The sequence below is a fragment of the Peromyscus maniculatus genome, chromosome 20 (assembly GCF_049852395.1).
Source record: "Peromyscus maniculatus bairdii isolate BWxNUB_F1_BW_parent chromosome 20, HU_Pman_BW_mat_3.1, whole genome shotgun sequence".
Classification (NCBI taxonomy): Eukaryota; Metazoa; Chordata; class Mammalia; order Rodentia; family Cricetidae; genus Peromyscus; species Peromyscus maniculatus.
The window spans coordinates 51,979,546-51,999,760 of NC_134871.1; the positions used below are offsets into that span (position 1 = coordinate 51,979,546).

Sequence of the window (20,215 nt, forward strand, 5' to 3'; positions counted from 1 at the left end):
GCTACACAGAGAAACCCTGTCTCGAAAAACCAAAAAAAAAAAAAAAAAAAAAAAAGCCGGTACTACAAACAACTCAGGCCTGCCCTGCCAAACAGGGCCCCTGCCTGTAAAGCCAACGCACATGGTGGGAGCTTAAGGAAGCCAGAGCCAAGCCTTGACTCGGCTCAAGAGGGAACACATGGCTGGATTTAAGCTTTAGCCGGCTATGCTTTCTTGCTCTCTCTCTCTCTCTCTCTCTCTCTCTCTCTCTCTCTCTCTCTGGATTCACACCTAGGACACTAGGTGGCTGTTTTGAAATTTCCTCGGATTTCTACTCTTCTACGCAGATTTGGTAAGTCATAACATATCAGATATTTTAAAGGAAACTATTTAAATAGAAATTTTTTCCACATTAAAAAAAATGGGCAGGGCAGTGGTGGCGCATGCCTTTAATCCCAGCACTCGGGAGGCAGAGGCAGGTGGATCTTTGTGAGTTCAAAGCCAGCCTGGTCTACAGAGCGAGATCCAGGAAAGGCATCAAAACTACACAGAGAAACACTATCTTGAAAAACCAAAAAAAAAAAAAATGGGGTTTGTTTGAAATTTTAGGCAGTCTGACAATGGAACAACTATATGAGAAGATTAGTATTGTTGGAATTATGCAGTGTATTTCTATGCTTATCCTTATTTTACTATTTAAAAAGTTAGTCAATTTAAGTGCTAGGATGACAGCTTTAAAAAAACTTGTTAAACCTGTAAAAATTCAGACAGAAGAAATTAACAGTGAAGTTATTTCAAGTTTGTATCATAAGGCTACAGAAAGAAAGCCTGTTTTCACACAGTCACCCTTAATTTATCCTGTAACAGTTCAGCAGTTGCCTGATCAAATGACTACACAAAATATTTGTGCTCCAATTGAAATGTTGGATTTATGAAGGTTTAAGGAGGCAATAGTATCTTATGGCATGCATTCCCCACATGTAAAGCAAATGTTAAACTCTTGGTCAACATATAACAGGATTGTACCACAGGACTGGCAGGAGCTGGCACAAGCTGTTCTGGAACCCAGCCAGAGGTTACAGTGGCTAACTTGGTTCAAGGATGAAGCTAAAAACATAGAAAAACAATGGAGGGATAAAGGAATACAAGTTTGCCAGGATCAGCTTATTGGAGAAGGCCAATATGCTTCAGTACAAACACAATGTTTATATGATGTCCAAACCCTAATTTTATGTTGAACAGCAGCCTTTAATGCATGGGACAGAGTTGAGGAACCAGGAAAAAACTGAGTCATTTACAAAGGTTATGCAAGGCCCAAAAGAATCTTTCACAGATTTTTTTACCAAGACTGGCTTCAGCAGTAAAGAGAATGGTCTCAGATTCAGAAGCTAGTAAGATAATAATTGAATCTTTGGCCTTTGAGAATGCGAATGCAGCATGCAAAAGAATAATCAGGCCGTTAAGGGCAAGATCTGCACCTTTGGAAGATTGGATTAGAGACAAGATTAATGTTGAGGCTCATGAGCATGAGATGTGGGTAGGAGGAGCAATTTCAAGAGGTTTGAGGAATGTTACATGTTTTGGATGTGGAAAGCAAGGACATTTGAAAAGGGACTGTAAACAGGTCATTCCTAGAAACAATGTTTCTTCAAGGAACAATGGCAACAGAATGCCTCTTCCTTCTGGAGTATGCAGAAGGTGTGGTAAGGGAAAACACTGGACCAAAATGTAGATCAACAAAGGACAGACAGGGTAATCCTTTGCCTCAGCCTTCGGGAAACTCCCAGAGGGGCTTCATGCAGGCCCCCATAGCAAATCCAGTTCAAACCTTTCCTGCAGCCATAGAGTAAACCCCTGCTCAGAGCAATTAAATAGCCAAATGCCTATTGGAATAAATCATGCTGGTCAACATGATGAAACAGAGAGAAAAGAAAATTCAGGAGAAAACATAAAGAAAATTTTTTGGCAAACTTCTATTAATGAACAAAGACCAAAATTAACGATAAAAATAAATGGTGTTTTGTTGTCTGGTCTGGTAGACACAGGTGCGGACGTTACCATAATTGCACCAGAATTTTGTCATCCAACTTGGCCTCTTCAGGAGGTAAACATTCAACTGTTAGGAATTGGGACATTATCTCAGGTGAAACAGAGTGCAAGATGGCTCGAATGTATAGGTCCAGAAGGACAGAGAGGAAAATTAAAACCATATGTGGCTAACATAGCTATGACCTGTGGGGTCAAGACTTGTTGCAACAATGGAATACTCAGATTAGCATCCCTCCAATCTCAGAAACAAATCATAAACTATCACATGTTTCTGAGAGAAATATTAGAAGGCATTGTTTTGAGTGGTCACCAGCCATCCATATTATACAAGAACAGGGCACAACAACTGATGATCTTCCAAAGACACCAACAGCTCTACCTTTAAAGTGGTTAACAGACAAGCCTCTATGGGTTCAGCAATGGCCTTTGACAACAGAGAAACTCCAGGCTTTAGAAGAGCTGGTAGAAGAACAGTTAAATGCTCATCATATTGAAGAATCAACCAGCCCTTGGAATTCTCCTGTATTTGTTATTAAAAAGAAATCTGGTAAATGGAGAATGGTAACAGGCCTTAGAGCAAATAACAAAGTAATTCAGCCAATGGGCTCTCTACAATCTGGGATGCCTTTGCCTGCTCTGTTACCAAAAAGATGGCCTCTCATATTTATTGATTTAAAAGACTGTTTCTTTTCAATACCCTTACAAGAAAGACAGAGAAAGATTTGCTTTCACAGTGTCTACTTATAATAATTCTCAACTGGTTAAAAGATTTCAATGGAGGGTCCTCCCACAGGGAATGTTGAATAGCCCAACTCTGTGCCAATATTTTGTACAACAGCCATTGAAAGTGATACGTAACAAATTTCCTAAATCTTTTTTTTTATAGTTTTTTTTGTGATATATATTTTTTATTTTACAATACCATTCAGTTCTACATATCAGCCATGGGTTCCCCTATTCTCCCCCCTCCCACGCCCTCCCCTTACCCCCAGCCCACCCTCCATTCCCACCTCCTCCAGGACAAGTCCTCCCCCGAGGACTGTGATCAACTTGGTAGACTCAGTCCAGGCAGGTCCAGTCCCTTCCTCCCAGACTAAGCCAAGTGTCCCTGCATAAGTTCCTGGTTTCAAACAGCCAACTCATGGAATGAGCACAGGACTTGGTCCCTCTGCCTAGATGCCTCCCAAACTGATCAAGCCAATCAACTGTCTCACCTATTCAGAGGGCCTGATCCAGCTGGGAGCCCCTCAGCCTTTGGTTCATAGTTCATGTGTTTCCATTCATTTGGCTATTTTTTTCAATAACTGAGTAAAACTGAAATTGATTATATGCCACAGTCATCCTAGGGACCTCCATGCTATATATATAGCCTCTATGGTTCTATGGGTTGTGGTCTGATTGTTCATTTTATATCTAGAATCCACCAATGAGTGAGTACATACCATAACTGTCTTTCTGGGTTTGGGTTACCTCACTCAGGATGATTTTTTCTAGTTCCATCCATTTGCCTGCAAATTTCATGCTTTCATTGTTTTTCTCTGCTGAGTAGTACTCCATTGTGTATATGTACCACATTTTTTTTCATCCATTCTTCCGTTGATGGGCATCTAGGTTGTTTCCAGGTTCTGGCTATTACAAATAGTGCTGCTATGAACATAGCTGAGCATGTATCTTTATGGTATGTATCAGCATTCTTTGGGTATATGCCCAAGAGTGGGATGGCTGGGTCTTGAGGTAGTTCGATTCCTAATTTTCTGAGAAACCGCCATACTGATTTCCACAGTGGTTGTACAAGTTTACATTCCCACCAACAGTGGAGGAGTGTTCCCTTTGGTCCACATCCTCTCCAACATTGGTTGTCATTGGTGTTTTTGATCTTAGCCATTCTAACAGGTGTAAGGTGGTATCTCAGAGTCGTTTTGATTTGCATTTCTCTGATGATTAAGGATGTTGAGCATTTCTTTAAATGTCTTTCAGCCATTTGTAGATCTTGTTTTGTGAATTCTCTGTTTAGCTCTTTAGCCCATTTTTTAATTGGACTGTTCAGTGCTTTGATGTCTAGTTTCTTGAGTTCTTTATATATTGTGGAGATCAATCCTCTGTCAGATGTGGGGTTGGTGAAGATCTTTTCCCAATCTGTTGGGTGTCTTTTTGTCTTATTGACTGTGTCTTTTGCCCTGCAAAAGCTTCTCAGTTTTGAGAGGTCCCATTTATTAATTGTTGTGCTCAGGGTCTGTGCTGTTGGTGTTTTATTTAGGAAATGGTCTCCGGTGCCAATGCGTTCAAGAGTGCTTCCTATCTTCTTTTCTATTAAGTTTAGTGTAACTGGATTTATGTTCAGGTCTTTGATCCACTTGGACTTGAGTTTTGTGCATGGTGACAGATATGGATCTATTTGTAATCTTTTACATATTGACATCCAGTTATGCCAGCACCATTTGTTGAAGATACTTTCTTTGTTCCATTGTATAGTTTTGGCTCCTTTGTCAAAAACCAGGTGTTCATATGTGCATGGATTAATGTCAGGGTCTTCAATTCGATTCCATTGGTCCATATGTCGGTTTTTATACCAGTACCAAGCTGTTTTTATTACTATAGCTCTATAGTAGAGTTTGAGGTCCGGGATGGTGATGCCTCCAAGGGTTGCTTTATCGTATAGGATTCTTTTAGCTATCCTGGGTCTTTTGTTTTTCCATATGAAGTTGAGTATTTTTCTTTCCAAGTCTGTGAAGAATTGTGTTGGGATTTTGATGGGGATTGCATTGAATCTGTAGATTGCTTTTGGTAAGATTGCCATTTTTACTATGTTAATCCTGCCTATCCATGAGCATGGGAGGTCCTTCCATTTTCTGATATCTTCTTCAATTTCTTTCTTTAGAGATTTAAAGTTCTTATCAAAAAGGTCTTTCACTTGTTTAGTTAGTGTTATCCCAAGGTATTTTATATTATTTGTGGCTATTGTAAAGGGTGATGTTTCTCTGACTTCTTTCTCAGCCCTTTTATCATTTGTGTATAGGAGGGCTACTGATTTTTTTGAGTTGATCTTGTATCCTGCCACTTTACTGAAGGAGTTTATCAGCTGTAGAAGTTCCCTGGTAGAGTTTTTGGGGTCACTTATGTATACTATCATATCATCTGCAAATAGTGAAAGTTTGACTTCTTCCTTGCCAATTTGTATCCCTTTGATCTCCTTTTGTTGTCTTATTGCTCTAGCTAGAACTTCTAGTACTATATTGAATAAATATGGGGAGAGTGGACAGCCTTGTCTTGTTCCTGAATTTAGTGGTATCGCTTTGAGTTTCTCTCCATTTAATTTGATGTTTGCTGTTGGCTTGCTATAAATTGCTTTTATTATGTTTAGAAATGTTCCTTGTATTCCTATTCTTTCTAAGACCTTTATCATGAAGGGGTGTTGGGTTTTGTCAAAGGCTTTTTCAGCATCTAATGAGATGATCATGTGGTTTTATTCTTTCAGTTTGTTTATATGGTGTATTACATTGACTGATTTTCGTATGTTGAACCATCCTTGCATCCCTGGGATGAATCCTACTTGGTCGTGATGGATGATTGTTTTGATGTATTCTTGGATTCGGTTTGCCAATATTTTGTTGAGTATTTTTGCATCAATGTTCATGAGGGAGATTGGTCTGTAGTTCTCTTTCTTTGTTGCATCTTTGTGTGGTTTGGGTATCAGGGTAATTGTAGCCTCATAAAAAGAGTTTGGTAGTGTTCCTTCTGTTTCTATTGTGTGGAACACTTTGAAGAGGATTGGTATTAGTTCTTCTTTGAAAGTCTGGTAGAATTCTGCACTAAAACAATCTGGTCCTGGGCTTTTTTTAGTTGGGAGACTTTTGATGACTGTTTCTATTTCTTTAGGGGTTATTGGTCTATTTAAATGGTTTATCTGGTCTTGATTTAATTTTGGTATTTGGTATTTATCCAGAAAATTGTCCATTTCTTCCTGGTTTTCCATTTTTGTGGAGTACAGGTTTTTGAAGTATGATCTGATGATTCTCTGGATTTCCTCATTGTCTGTTGTTATGTCTCCCTTTTCATTTCTGATTTTGTGAATTTGGGTGTTCTCTCTTTGCTTTTTGATTAATTTGGCTAGTGGTTTGTCTATCTTGTTGATTTTTTCAAAGAACCAACTCTTTGTTTCATTGATTTTTTGTATTGTTCTCTTGTTTTCTATTTCGTTGATTTCAGCCCTCAATTTGATTATTTCCTGGCGTCTATTTCTCCTGGGTGAGTTTGTTTCTTTTTGTTCTAGAGCTTTCAGTTGTGCTGTTAATTCATTGGTATGGGATTGCTCCATCTTCTTTATGTGTGCATTTAGAGCTATGAATTTTCCTCTTAGCACTGCTTTCATAGTGTCCCATAAGTTTGGGTATGTTGTACTTTCATTTTCATTGAATTCTAGGAACTCTTTAATTTCTGTCTTTATTTCTTCCTTGACCCATTGATGTTTCAGGTGGGTATTATTCAGTTTCCATGAGTTTGTGGGTTTTCTATAATTTTTGTTGTTATTGAGTTCTAACTTTAAGGCATGGTGGTCTGATAAAATACAGGAGGTTATTCCAATTTTTTTTGTATCTGTTGAGATTTGTTTTGTGTCCAAGCATGTGGTCAATTTTTGAGAAGGTTCCATGGGGTGCTGAGAAGAAGGTATATTCTTTTGTGTTAGGATGGAATATTCTGTAGATATCTGTTAGGTCCATTTGAGTCATAACATCTGTTAGGTCCTTTATTTCTTTGTTAAGTTTCAGTCTGGTAGATCTATCTTTTGGTGAGAGTGGTGTGTTAAAGTCTCCCACTACTAATGTGTGGGGTTTGATGTGCGTTTTAAACTTTAGTAGTGTTTCTTTTATGAATGTGGGTGCTTTTGTATTTGGAGCATAAATGTTTAGAATGGAGACTTCATCTTGGTGGATTTTTCCCGTGATGAATATGTAATGTCCATCCTGGTCTCTTTTGATTGATTTTAGTTTGAAGTCTATTTTATTAGATATTAGGATAGCTACACCAGCTTGTTTCTTAGGTCCATTTGCTTGGAAAACCTTTTCCCAGCCCTTTACTCGGAGGTAGTGTCTGTCTTTGGAGTTAAGGTGTGTTTCTTGTATGCAGCATATGGATGGGTCCTGTTTTCTAATCCATTCTGTTAGCCTGTGTCTTTTTATAGGTGAGTTGAGACCATTGATATTGATGGATATTAATGACCAGTGATTGTTAATTCCTGTTATTTTTTTTGGTTGTGTTGTGTTATCCTTCTGTGGTGTATGTTGGTGTAGGATTATCTATTGCTTGATTTTTCATGGATGTGTTTAGCTTCTTTGGGTTGAATTTTCCCTTCTAGTGCTTTCTGTAGGGCTGGGTTTGTGGACAGGTATTGATTAAATCTGGTTTTATCCTGGAATATTTTGTTTACTCCGCCTATGGTGATTAAGAGTTTTGCTGGGTATAATAGTCTGGGTTGGCATCCATGGTCTCTTAGTGTCTGCATGAGGTTTGTCCATGATCTTCTATCTTTCATAGTCTCTATTGAGTAGTCTGGTGTTATTCTGATGGGTTTGCCTTTATATGTTACTTGGTCCTTTTCCTTTGCAGCTCTTAATATTTTTTCTTTATTCTGTGTGTTTAGTGTTTTGATTATTATGTGGCGAGGGGACTTTTTTTTTGGATCCAGCCTATTCGGTGTTCTGTAAGCTTCTTGTATCTTCATAGGTATTTCTTTCTTTAGGTTAGGAAAGTTTTCTTCTATGATTTTGTTGAATATATTTTCTGTGCCTTTGAGTTGGTATTCTTCTCCTTCTTCTATCCCTATTATTCTTAGGTTTGGTCTTTTCATGGTGTCCCAAATTTCCTGGACGTTTTGTGTTAGGACTTTTTTGTCTTTATTGTTTTCTTTGACTGACGAATCTATTTTCTCTATCGTGTCTTCAGTGTCAGAGATTCTCTGTTCCCTCTCTTGTAATTGGTTGGTTATGCTTGTTTCTGTAGTTCCTGTTCGTTTTGTCAGGATTTCTATTTCCAGCATTCCCTCAGCATGTGTTTTCTTTATTGTCTCAAATTCATTTTTCAGATCTTGGAATGTTTCTTTCATCTGTTTAATTGCTTTTTCTTGGCTTTCTTTGATTTCTTCCCATTTTTTGTTCGTTTTTTCTTCCATTTCTTTAAGGGAGTTTTTTATTTCCTCTTTAATGGAGTTTTTCATTTCCTCTTTAAGGGAAGTTTTTATTTCCTCTTTAAGGGAGTTTTTTATTTCCTCTTTAAGGAAAGTTTTTATTTCCTTTTAAGGTAGTTTTTCAATTCCTCTTTAAGGAAAGTTTTTATTTCCTCATTGAGGGAATGTTTTATTTCTTCTTTAAGGGCCTCTATCATCTTCTTAATGTCATTTTTAGGGTTGATTTCTTCTGCTTCTTCTGTCATGGTATGTTTAGGTCTTGCAGGTGTAGAATCACTAGGTTCTGATGTTGCCATATAGGTCTTTATGTTGTTGCCTGTATTTTTGCACTGGCGTCTACTCATCTCTTCCTCTGTGAGGTGCAGGTGGTGTCTTTGTCTGAGAGTGCCTCTCTTGTTCTAATTTTTAGTCTTGGTTTAGTAGTGGTTCTTGGTTAAATTGGTGCTATTGGGCTATTTCTTCAGGGGCAGCTGATTTTGATCGGTGAATTATATACTTATGATTCTGGTGATCTGGTTTGGTGTCTGGGTAGCGTCTTCTTCTGTGTTCTCAGGTCACTTTTTGTTCATTTGTCAACTCCTCAGCTGATCTTGTTTCTTCAGACTTTAAACTGTAGGCATCTGAATCTTCTCCCAGATGGGTTTCAGCTGAGCAGGGTAGTCTCACCAACACCTCCAAGTTGTTGGGTTTCACAGGATCAGCAGCTGGGCCCTGGGTTGTCCTCAGATGGAGTGTTCAGATTCGTTCTGGTTCTGACCCACGGAGATAGCTTCTTCCCCAGTTGTTGGGGCTAGGGGCGTCCCTGTTCCAAGCTGCGTCTGCTTGTCTCCGTCCCTGGGCCTGTTTACCTCTGCGGTCCTCCGCCAGGCCTGTGGTCCCTGTCAGCTGCCGCTGGTTCTGTCTGCCTCTGGGGGCCGCCACCGGGCCTGAATGTCTCTGTCAGCCGCTGCCGCCGGGCACGTCTACCTCAGCGGGCTGCCGCTGGGTCCGTCTACCTCCACAGGCCGCCGCCACAGGCCTACCTGAATCTGCTTGTCTCCGCCGCCGGGCCTGTCTACCTCTGTGGACCGCCGCTGGGCCTGAATGTCTCTGCCGGCTGCCGCTGGGTCTGAATATCCCTGTCGGCTGCCGCCGCTGGGCACGTCTACCTCAGCGGGCTGTTGCTGGGCCCGTCTACCTCCGTGGGCCGCCGCCGCAGGCCTACCTGCGTCTGCTTGTCTCTGCTGCCGGGCCTGTCTACCTCTGTGGGCCGCTGCTGGGCCTGAATGTCTCTGCCAGCTGCCGCCGGGCCTGAATGTCCCTGTTGGCCGCTGCCGCAGGGCCCGTTTACCTCAGCGGGCTGCTGCTGGGCCCGTCTACCTCTGTGGGCCGCCGCTGGGCCTGAGTGTCTCTGCCAGCTGCCGCCGGGTCTGAATATCCCTGTCGGCTGCCGCCGATGGGACCGTCTACCTCCACGGGCCCCCCGTCACAGGCCTACCTGCGTCTGCTTGTCTCCGCCGCCGGGCCTGTCTACCTCTGTGGACCGCCGCTGGGCCTGGATGTCTCTGCCGGCTGCCTCTGGGCCTGAATATCCTAAATCTATAATTTATCATTATATGGATGATATTTTACTAGCTGACTCAAATGCAGATACTTTAGAAAGAATGTTTGAAGAAGTAAAGAAAATTTTGCCTTGCTGGGGATTACAAATTGCTCCTGAAAGGATACAAAGAGGAGATTATATTAATTACTTAGGATATAAAATAGTGCGACAAAAAATTAGACCCCAAAAGGTGCAAATTAGGAGAGATAGACTACAGACTCTTAATGACTTTCAAAGATTATTTGGAACTATTTCTCATCTACGAACTATTGTTGGGGTAAAAAATGATGAACTGAATAATCTGTTCAAAACCTTAGAAGGTGATAAGGACCTAAATAGTCCAAGAGAATTATCACCTGAAGCTGAGAAAGGATTGGCCTTGGTAGAAAAGAAAGTACATGAAGGGCACGTGGATCGTATTGGTCCAAAGCTGGATTGCATTTTGGTTATTTTACCTTCTAGACATTCTCCTACAGGAATATTAATGCAGAAGGAAGATATTATATTGGAATGGATATTTTTACCAAATAAACCAAATAAAAAATTAAAAACTTATGTGGAAAAAATCTCTGACTTGATTTGGAAAGGAAAATTGAGACTTCGTCAATTAGCAGGAATAGACCCAGCAGAAATTGTCGTACCTTTAACTAAGGAGGACATTGAAAAATTATGGACAGAAAGTGAACCTTGGCAAAGAGCTTGCAGTAATTTTTTGGGAGAAATCAACAGCAAATATCCCAAAAACGATAGAATTGATCTTATAAAGAAAGCTGATTGGATCTTGCCTCGAATTGTACGGGAAAAACCCATATCTGGAGTTCATACATTTTATACAGATGCCAACAAACAAGGAAAGGCAGGTTACAAATCAGAAAATTTAAGTAAAGTGGTTCAAAGTCCTTATAATTCAGTTAAAAAATCAGAATTGTATGCTATTCCGTTGGTATTAATGGATTTTTCAGAACCTCTCAACATAGTAACTGACTCTCAGTATGCTGAAAGAGTGGTATTACATATTGAGACTGCAGAATTTATCCCTGATGCTTCAGAATTAACTTCACTATTTATTCAATTACAAGATACAATCAGGAAAAGGAGTCATCCTTTATATATAACTCACATTCGATTCCCTACTGGTCTGCCAGGCCCTCTAGCACAAGGCAATGATGAGATTGATAAATTATTGATAGGAGATGTGCTGGAGGCCTCAGAATTTCATTAAAAACATCATGTCAATAGTAAAGGTTTTAAAAAGGGTTTTTCCATAACCTGGCAACAAGCCAAAGAAATAGTAAAGAAATGTCCTACTTGTTCCTTCTACAATCAAACACCATTACCAGCAGGATGTAACCCAAAGGGTACTTGGAGGAATGAAATCTGGCAGATGGACATGTTTCACTTTGCAGAATTTGGAAAAATTGAAATATGTACACCACACCATAGATAGTTATTCAGGATTTCAATGGGCAACTACTTTGAGTTCTGAAAAAGCTGATTCTGTAATCACTCATTTGCTAGAAGTTATGGCCATCATGGGTATACCTGCACAAATCAAAACTGACAATGTTCCATCATATGTCTCTGTTAAAATGAAACAGTTTTTTGCTTATTATGATATAAAGCATATTACAGATATACCACATAATCCTACAGGTCAAGCAGTTATAGAAAGATCAAACTGAACTCTAAAGGATATGCTAAATAAACAGAAAGGGGTAACAAAAACCCCCAGAAATAGACTGCATAATGCTCTATTAACTTTGAATTTTCTTAATGCCAATGAGAAAGGAACAACAGCTGCAGAGAGACATTGGATAATAGAAAAAACTACAGAATTAAATCAGCCTATATACTTTAAGGATGTGCTGACCTCAGAATGGAAACCAGGGCATATATTACATTGGGGATGAGGTTTTGCTTTTGTTTCTACAGGAGAAGGTAAGCTGTGGGTACCATCAAAATTGATAAAGATTCGATTTGAACAAGAGAAACCTCTTAATTAGAGGAGGTAATAGTTCATCAACCAGCATGAACATCCAATTTAAACTAACTTGTACCAGTAACACATGCCTTTTCATTTAATCAGATAATAACTTGCCAAAAAGGAACATCCCCAAAATTAGTCTTGGGGAAAGGTTTTTGTTTTTGTCTTTTAGGAGAATGAAGGTTAAGGAATCTGAAGAACACTGGACAACTGAGACAACTGAAGAAAAGGGACAAATCATCTATCCCAGGAAACAGAGTGAAAAGGCATATGGGTATATATTATCTAAAAAATTTTATGTCTTCCTAAATGTTTGTTTCTGCTTTTCTCTAAAGATTTAACACTATTGGTCTTCTAATAGTCCCAGTTCAATTAAAATTTAAAGCTGACTTTGGAGTTGGAGAATGGCTCTCTCCTTCTTTAAACTCAAGCATGTTGTTAAAAGGAAAATGCAAACTCCCTGTATCATGCCAGAAGATAAGAGCCATCTTCTGCTATGGGACAGGACAAAAGCCAAATTAATTAAGGGACTATTCTATTACTAATCTCAACTCTTTGATTCTATTCTGATTCTTTAAACTTTTCATAAAGTATGAATTTCATATCAAAATTTACAAGATTAATATGTAGATATATAGATATATATACATTTTAAACTTTGTTAAGATATGAATGGTCATATAGAGCACTAACTAATTCTAAAAAGAAAAAAGGCTTCATTAGCTGCATATATATGTCTTTGTGTTTGAGTCTCTTATCAGTTTTCTGCAGGAATTCACGGCCAGGCCTAACATCAACTGAAGTCTCCAGGAAGAAGATGGGGCCCCACAACAACAACAATTCCACGTGGACAATAATAATATCATTAAGCTGACAAACATCATCTACAGATCAACTTTGAACTACAAGACATGTCGGCTCCTGGCAGTACCAATCTACTTCAGAGAAAATATGGACATTGAAGAAACTGCATATGGAGTTAACTTTCATTATGGCAAAAGTTAGCCACTGGACAACAAAGTATCCTTGAATCAACAGGACAAAACAGACAGACAAAACACGAAACAAAGGACTACTGATTCTTGCCAAAACAAGTGTGGTTATGGCTTTATCAAAAGGCATCTTCTGAGGCCAGGACAATATGGCACCATCCCTAAAGTGGCCTTCACAATTCGGAAAAGGATTCACAATCCAGAAAAGGCAGCTGAACAGGCAGAGGGCCGATGGCTTCTGTTGTGCAATGGAACAGCAGCTGAAAGTTCATGCCTCTCAATGGTAGACTGGCATTTACTAGAGGGATGTGGAGAAGAATGGGATGCTGAGATGAAGCCATATATACACAGCCAAGAGGAATGGACAGCTGAATTAAAAAAACGTCAACAAGTTTTAGAGTAATGGGTAAGATTGTCTGAAATTCTGGCAAGAAGTGTAGTATGATGATGATTACCATGGCATCATTCTGGATTGGGTAGAGTTGTTGTTGTTGGGGCCCCATCTTCCTTCTGGTGACTTCTGAGATTGCTATTGAAAAAACTTATTTGTTATCAAAATGGGAGGTTTGGATTTAAAGAGGACATAGCATGTAAGAAAGGATTCTGAGAAATCAAGAGTAAGCATGGAGAGAATTAGAATTTAGAAGACAATGGTCCCTTTTTATTGGTTTCCTTCTGTCTCACACCAGAGGGCTCTTCTGATATGGGACTGAAGAATCTCTTAAACTTTTCTTTTAGCAATATGCTTGGGTTTAGAGAAGGAGTGAGCCAATTCCATCTCCAAAGCCAGCTTGGCTATAATTGAATTGGAACCACAACTTTTCTAGATTGATAGAGAGAAAGATGTTAGACAGTGAGATTTTACCATGTGTAGATTGGTACCAATAGATTCTTCCTTTCTGCTGTAAACATCTGGATATCCAAGGCCTTATGAGTTTTGGAAGATGGGTATTTCCATTATCCTGGAAAGACAAAAACAGAACCCTACCCCACCCTTTGATTGTTAAATTTTTCTTACAACTTGTAGAGATGTCACATTGGTGGATGATCTTTTACTTCTCTTCATCAAGGGGTTTTTCCTGTTCGAATCGAATTTTTATTAATTTTGTTGGTATCCATAGCTTTTCTTCTCCTGCAGAAACAAAGGCAAAACCCCTTCCCCAACGTAGAACATATCCAGGTTTCCATTCTGAGGTCAGCACATCCTTGAAATAAACTGGTTGGTTTAGCTCAGGAGTTTTGTCTGTCGTCCAATGTCTCTCCGCAGCTGTTGTTCCTTTCTCATTAGCATTGAGAAAATTCAAGGTTAATAAAGCACTATGTAGTCTATTTCTAGGAGTCATTGTTACCTGTTGCTGTTTATTTAGCATATCCTTTAAAGTTCAATTGGATCTCTATGACTGCTTGGCCTGTGGGATTGTGTGGTATACCTGTAACATGCTTTATATTATAATAAGCAAAGAACTGTCTCATTTTATTGGAGACATATGCTGGGGCATTGTCTGTCTTAATTTGTACAGGTATTCCCATGATGGCCATAACTTCTAATAGGTGTGTAATCACAGAATCAGCCTTTTCAGAACTCATAGGAGTTGCCCAATGAAATCCTGAATAGGTGTCAATGGTATGATGTACATACTTTAATCTTCCAAATTCTGCAAAATGAAACACATCCATCTGCCAAATTTCATTTCTTTGTATACCTTTTGGATTACTCCCTGCAGGTAATGGAGTTTGGTTATAGATGGAACAAGTAGGACATTTTTTTCACAATATCCTTAGCCTGTTGCCAAGTGATTGAGAAATCCTTCTTCAAACCTTTGCTATTTATATGGTGTTTCTTATGATATTCTGAAGCTTCTAGCACATTACCTATTAGTAACTGATCAATCTCATCATTACCTTGTGCTAAAGGTCCTGGCAGACCTGTATGGGATCTGATATGTGTTATATATATAGGATGTTCCCTTTTTCTGATGATTTCCTGCAATTGTATGAATAATGAAGTTAATTCTGTATTATCAGGAATAAATTCAGCAGTTTCAATATGTAAGACAACTCTCTCTGCATATTGAGAATTAGTGACTATATTGAGGGGTTCTGTGAAGTCCATCAGTACCATAAGAATGGCATACAGTTCTGCCTTTTGTACAGAGCTATATGGACTTTGCACCACTTTACTTAAGTCTCCTGACTTATATCCTGCTTTCCCTGATTTATTTGCATCAGTATAGAATGTGAGGACTCCAGAAATTGGCTTTTGTCGTACAATGTGAGGAAGGACCCATTCAGTCTTCTTTATGAATTCTATTCTCTTGCTTTTGGGATAGTGGTTGTTAATCTCTCCCAAAAAGTTACTGCAGGCTCTCTGCCAGTATTCATTATCTTTCCATAGTGATGAAATTTCCTCATTAGTTAATGGTACTACAATTTCTGCTGGGTCCATTCCTGTCAACTGGCGAAGTCTTAATTTACCCTTTTGAATCAAATCAGAGATCTTTTCTATATAAGTCTTTAATTTCTTATTTGGTTTATGTGGTAGGAATATCCATTCCAATATAATATCTTCCCTCTGCATCAAAATACCTGTTGGGGAATGTCTGGAGGGGAATATGACAAGAATGCATTTAAGTTCTGGATCCACACGATCCACATGTGCTTCTCGAATTGTCTTTTCTACTAGAGACAATTCCTTCTCAGCTTCGGCTGATAATTCTCTTGGACTATTTAATTCTTTGTCCCCTTCTAGAGTATTAGCCAAATTTTGTAGTCCATCTTTGGGTATTCCCATGATACCCAGTAAGTTGAAAATGCTTCCTAATAACTTTTGAAAATCATTAAGAGTCTTCAATCTATCTCTTCTTAGTTGTACCTTTTGAGGTCTAATTTTTTGTAGCTCTATCTTATATCCTAAGTAATTAATAGAATCTCCTCTTTGTATTTTTTCAGGAGCAATTTGCAGTCCCCAGCGAGGCAAAACTTTTTTTACTTCTTCAAACATGCTTTCTAATGTATCTAACTTTGGATCAGCTAATAGGATATCATCCATATAGTGATAAATTATGGATTGTGGAAACTTTACACGAATTATCTCTAATGGTTTCTGCACAAAGTATTGACACAAAATAGGGCTGTTTAACATTCCCTGTGGGAGGACCTTCCATTGATATCTCTTGACTGGCTGAGAATTATTATAATTAGGTACTGTGAAGGCAAATTTTTCTCTATCATTTTCCTGTAAGGGTATGGTAAAGAAACAGTCTTTTAAGTCAATAACTATTATAGGCCATTCTTTTGGTAGCATAGAGGGCAAGGGCATCCCAGTCTGTAGGGAGCCCATTGACTGAATTACTTTATTAATAGCTCTCAGATCTGTCAGCATTCTCCAATTACCAGATTTTTTTTTTAATAACAAATACAGGAGAATTCCAAGGACTGGTAGATTCTTCAATGTGTTGAGCATTTAACTGCTCTTGAACCAGCTGTTCTAAAGCTTGTAGCTTCTCTTTTGTCAAAGGCCATTGTCCAACCCAGACAGGTTTATTAGTTAGCCATTTTAAAGGTAAGGCAGTTGGTACTTCTGAGAGTTCAACAACAGTCGTGCTCTGTTTGTGAACAGCCTGAATGGTTGGTGACTGATTTTTATAGCATGTTATGATATTATTCCTAGAAACATGCATTGGTCTGTATTTCTTTTCTGAAAGTGTAGGAATTTTAATCTGGGTATTCCACTGTTGTAACAGATCTCGGCCCCAAAGATTTACTGCTACATTTGCTACATAAGGCTTCAGCCTTCCTCTCTGTCCTTCTGGCCCTATGCATTCAACCCATCTCGAACTCTGTTTTATCTGAGATAGGGTGCCAATCCCTAACAGTTGGACATCTACCTCTTGAAGAGGCCAATTCAGATGCCATGATTTTGGTGTAATTATAGTCACATCTGCACCTGTGTCTACCAGGCCCTCCAGAACCAGGCCATTAATTCGAATTCTAAGCTTTGGTCTTTGTTCATTTATGGAAGTCTGCCAAAATATTTGTTTTATAGTGTTCTTTGTAAACTGTGATCCAGCTATCAAAGCTGTTTTATCATCCATTGCAGTATCGGTTTTTACATTAGGCATTGGTTTATTCAGTTGTCCTGGAGAGGAATTTCTTCCACAGTGGCAGGGAATGTTCGTACTACGTTTGGTTTGGGGGCCTGCAAGAGGCCCCCTGAGGCGTTTCCCGCCAGTAAAGGGTTGCCTTGTATATCTATTTTTGATCTGCACTCACTGGTCCAATGTCGGCCTTTGCCACATCTTCTACATAATCCAGGAGGTGGTTGGGGTCTCCTGTTTAGGCTATTCCTAGAAGGAGTATTGCTTCTAGGAGTACCCCATGTACAGTTTTTACTTATATGACCTGGTATACCACACTTAAAACATTTGGTAACATGGGGCCTTCTTTCACCTCTGGGATTTGTCTCTCCTATCCAAGCCTCATTACTGTAGTTAAGAGACTGAACACCATTAGTATATTGAATCCATTCTTCCAAAGGAGCTGATCTGATCTTTAATGGTGTAAGTATTCTTCTGCATTCTGCATTAGCATTGTCGAACACCAAGGACTCAGTTAATACTTTTCTTAATTCTTTGTCTGACACAGCTCTTGTTATAGCTCTGTTCAGTCTTTGTAAAAAATCAGTGAAGGGTTCGTGCGGTCCCTGAAATATCTTTGTGTATACCTCAGTTGGTTTTCCAGGTTCTGGAATTTTTTCCCAAGCATTTAGAGCTGCTGTACGGCATAGGGATATTGTATGCTCATCATAAGTGGCTTGTACATTCCTGTCAGCGAAACATCCCTCACCAAGTATTTGATCTTGGGAGATCACAAAACCTCTGATTTTACCTTGTTGTTCTAAATTTTTTGCCTCTTCTCTCAACCAGCTTTTCCACTGTAACTGCTGGCTATATTCTAGAACAGCTGAAATTCCAGTCATCTGGAATGATTCTATGTGAGGTAGACCACGAATTTAACATCTGTTTTACATATGTGGAGTGTATCCCATATGTAACTACTGCTTCCTTTATATTTTTAAAGTCCCTTGTTGAAATTGGTAATAATGTATATGTCATATATGGCTCGGGGTGTGTGTCATCTGCTGGCTTCTCATGGACAATAACAGGATAAGCCATTGTATGAGAGCCATTTGGAGATGTTACAACCTCTATGGTCTTGACCTTCTGCTTATTAGTTCCCTTGTCATGTTTACTGAGAGTTTCTTCTAGGGCTTGCAAATGAGCACCTAGGGTCTGTTCTAGGAAGTGAACCTCCTCTCTTGCAAGGGACTCCATATTTCTCATGGAATCATAGAAGTTTTTATGTTCCTCAGAAACACATGATTCCATGGACCTTATCCTATCAATTAACGATAATATTTCTTCCTTATATACTGTCTGAGTAGCCACAACTTCACTCTGGAGAGTTAGTGTTCTATCCATTAAATATTCATATTTATTATCAATAAAATCAATTTTGGGTACAAGCCTGTTTTGTAAATCCTGATTAGCAGATTCTAGAGAAAGAATCTTTTTCTCTAAGCCTTCATTGCTATCTTTTAAAGCAGATTCCAGAGAGAGAATCTTTTTCTGTAAGCCTTCATTGCTATCTTTTAAAGCCTGTATCAGTCCCAATAATGACTCATCTTTGTTCTTAAACCATTGTTTGAACACTGTGAATTATTATGATAAATGCCAAAATGGTATAGCCCAGATATGCCTTAGGAATGTCGTATATTTCCAGGAAGATGTCATTCATCATACAGGCAAAAAGGTTTTTAAATTCTTGTGAGGTAATGTTGTCGGCCATATTACACGAATTACTCAAAATTTGTTAGTCAATTTTAAGGAGTAAAATTATCAAGTACCTTTACTTGAAACAATATGCTTACCTTTCGTGGGTTTGGGGGCATGTAGTAGCACTTTTCAGCCAGTAGGTGGCGTTGGTACAGCTCCGAAACAGGGCCCGCTGGGGATCTTGGCTGGAGTCGAAGGGAGATGGCAGAAATGGCGGAGATGGTGGAAATCGGAGCTAGCACTCTCCTGCCTCTTTCGCTGGTCTGGGGCTAAGCTAGGGAATTGAGATCGGACTAGCTGCTCCCTTTTTCGGGAATGGAACCGTGTAGGTGTTCCCTGGTTATATGGAACTTTGCCGGCGGGTTTAGGTACCCGCCAGCTAGGGAGGAGACGGTGGGAGCCGCCCAGGCCTTTGGAGTTTGCCCCACGTGAGCGCCAGATATTGGCGAAATTATTTTGGCCATTCCACGTAGTTAAAAGGATATTTATTTAATGGCGTAACTCACAAATTAAGTAATGGGTAGGTCGCAGGGTCTGGGGAAGGTGTAACGCAGTCCAGCAGTGTTCTCCGGAGCTCTGCACAGTCAATCTCCACCGGTCAGCGTTCCGGCACCGAGAGAGCACCCAGAGAGAGCGCTGGCCCATCCAGCTCTCAGGTCCCCAGGCGCCTCCCCTCGCCCCCGCCTTGTAGGCGTGACAGTTGCCAGAGTCTCAATGGGGGTTGGAACTTCCAGAACCAAGCTGGAATGGCTACCCACTACAGTTTGATGTGCGTTTTAAGCTTTAGTAGTGTTTCTTTTATGAATGTGGGTGCTTTTGTATTTGGGGCATAAATGTTTAAAATCGAGACTTCATCTTGGTGGATTTTTCCCGTGATAAATATGTGATGTCCATCCTGATCTCTTTTGATTGATTTTAGTTTGAAGTCTATTTTATTAGATATTAGGATAGCTACACCAGCTTGTTTCTTTCTTAGGTCCATTTGCTTGGAAAGCCTTTTCCTAGCCCTTTACTCAGAGGTAGTGTCTGTCTTTGAAGTTAAGGTGTGTTTCTTGTATGCAGCAGATGGATGGGTCCTGTTTTCTTATCCATTCTGTTAGCCTGTGTCTTTTTATAGGTGAGTTGAGACCATTGATATTGATGGATATTAATGACCAGTGATTGTTAATTCCTGTTATTTTTTGTGGTTGTGTTGTGTTATCCTTCTTTGGTGTATGTTGGTGTGGGATTATCTATTGCTTGATTTTTCATGGATGTGTTTAGCTTCTTTGGGTTGGATTTTCCCTTCTAGTGCTTTCTGTAGGGCTGGGTTTGTGGACAAGTATTGATTAAATCTGGTTTTATCCTGGAATATTTTGTTTACTCCACCTATGGTGATTGAGAGTTTTGCTGGGTATAATAGTCTGGGTTGACATCCGTGGTCTCTTAGTGTCTGCATAAGATTTGTCCAGGACCTTCTAGCTTTCATTGTCTCTATTGAGAAGTCTGGTGTTATTCTGATGGGTTTGCCTTTATATGTTACTTGGTCTTTTTCCTTTACAGTTCTTAATATTTTTTCTTTGTTCTATGTGCTTAGTGTTTTGATTATTATGTGATGAGGGGACTTTTTTTTGG

General features: G+C 39.4%; 1 protein-coding gene across 2 annotated transcripts in view; it reads right to left on the reverse strand.

Annotated features, from left to right (window-relative positions):
• Nucleotides 1-19,254, reverse strand: part of LOC102916204 (cytochrome P450 2D20) — a 45,251-nt gene extending 25,997 nt beyond the window's left edge. Inside the window, exon 1 of one of the 2 annotated variants that reach the window (XM_076556421.1) lies at nucleotides 18,697-19,254. The gene's annotated coding sequence lies outside the window, so the exon portion shown is untranslated. The remainder of the gene's footprint in view (nucleotides 1-18,696) is intronic. The other variant, XM_076556422.1, reaches the window with a different exon arrangement.
• Nucleotides 19,255-20,215: the final 961 nt, after the last annotated feature.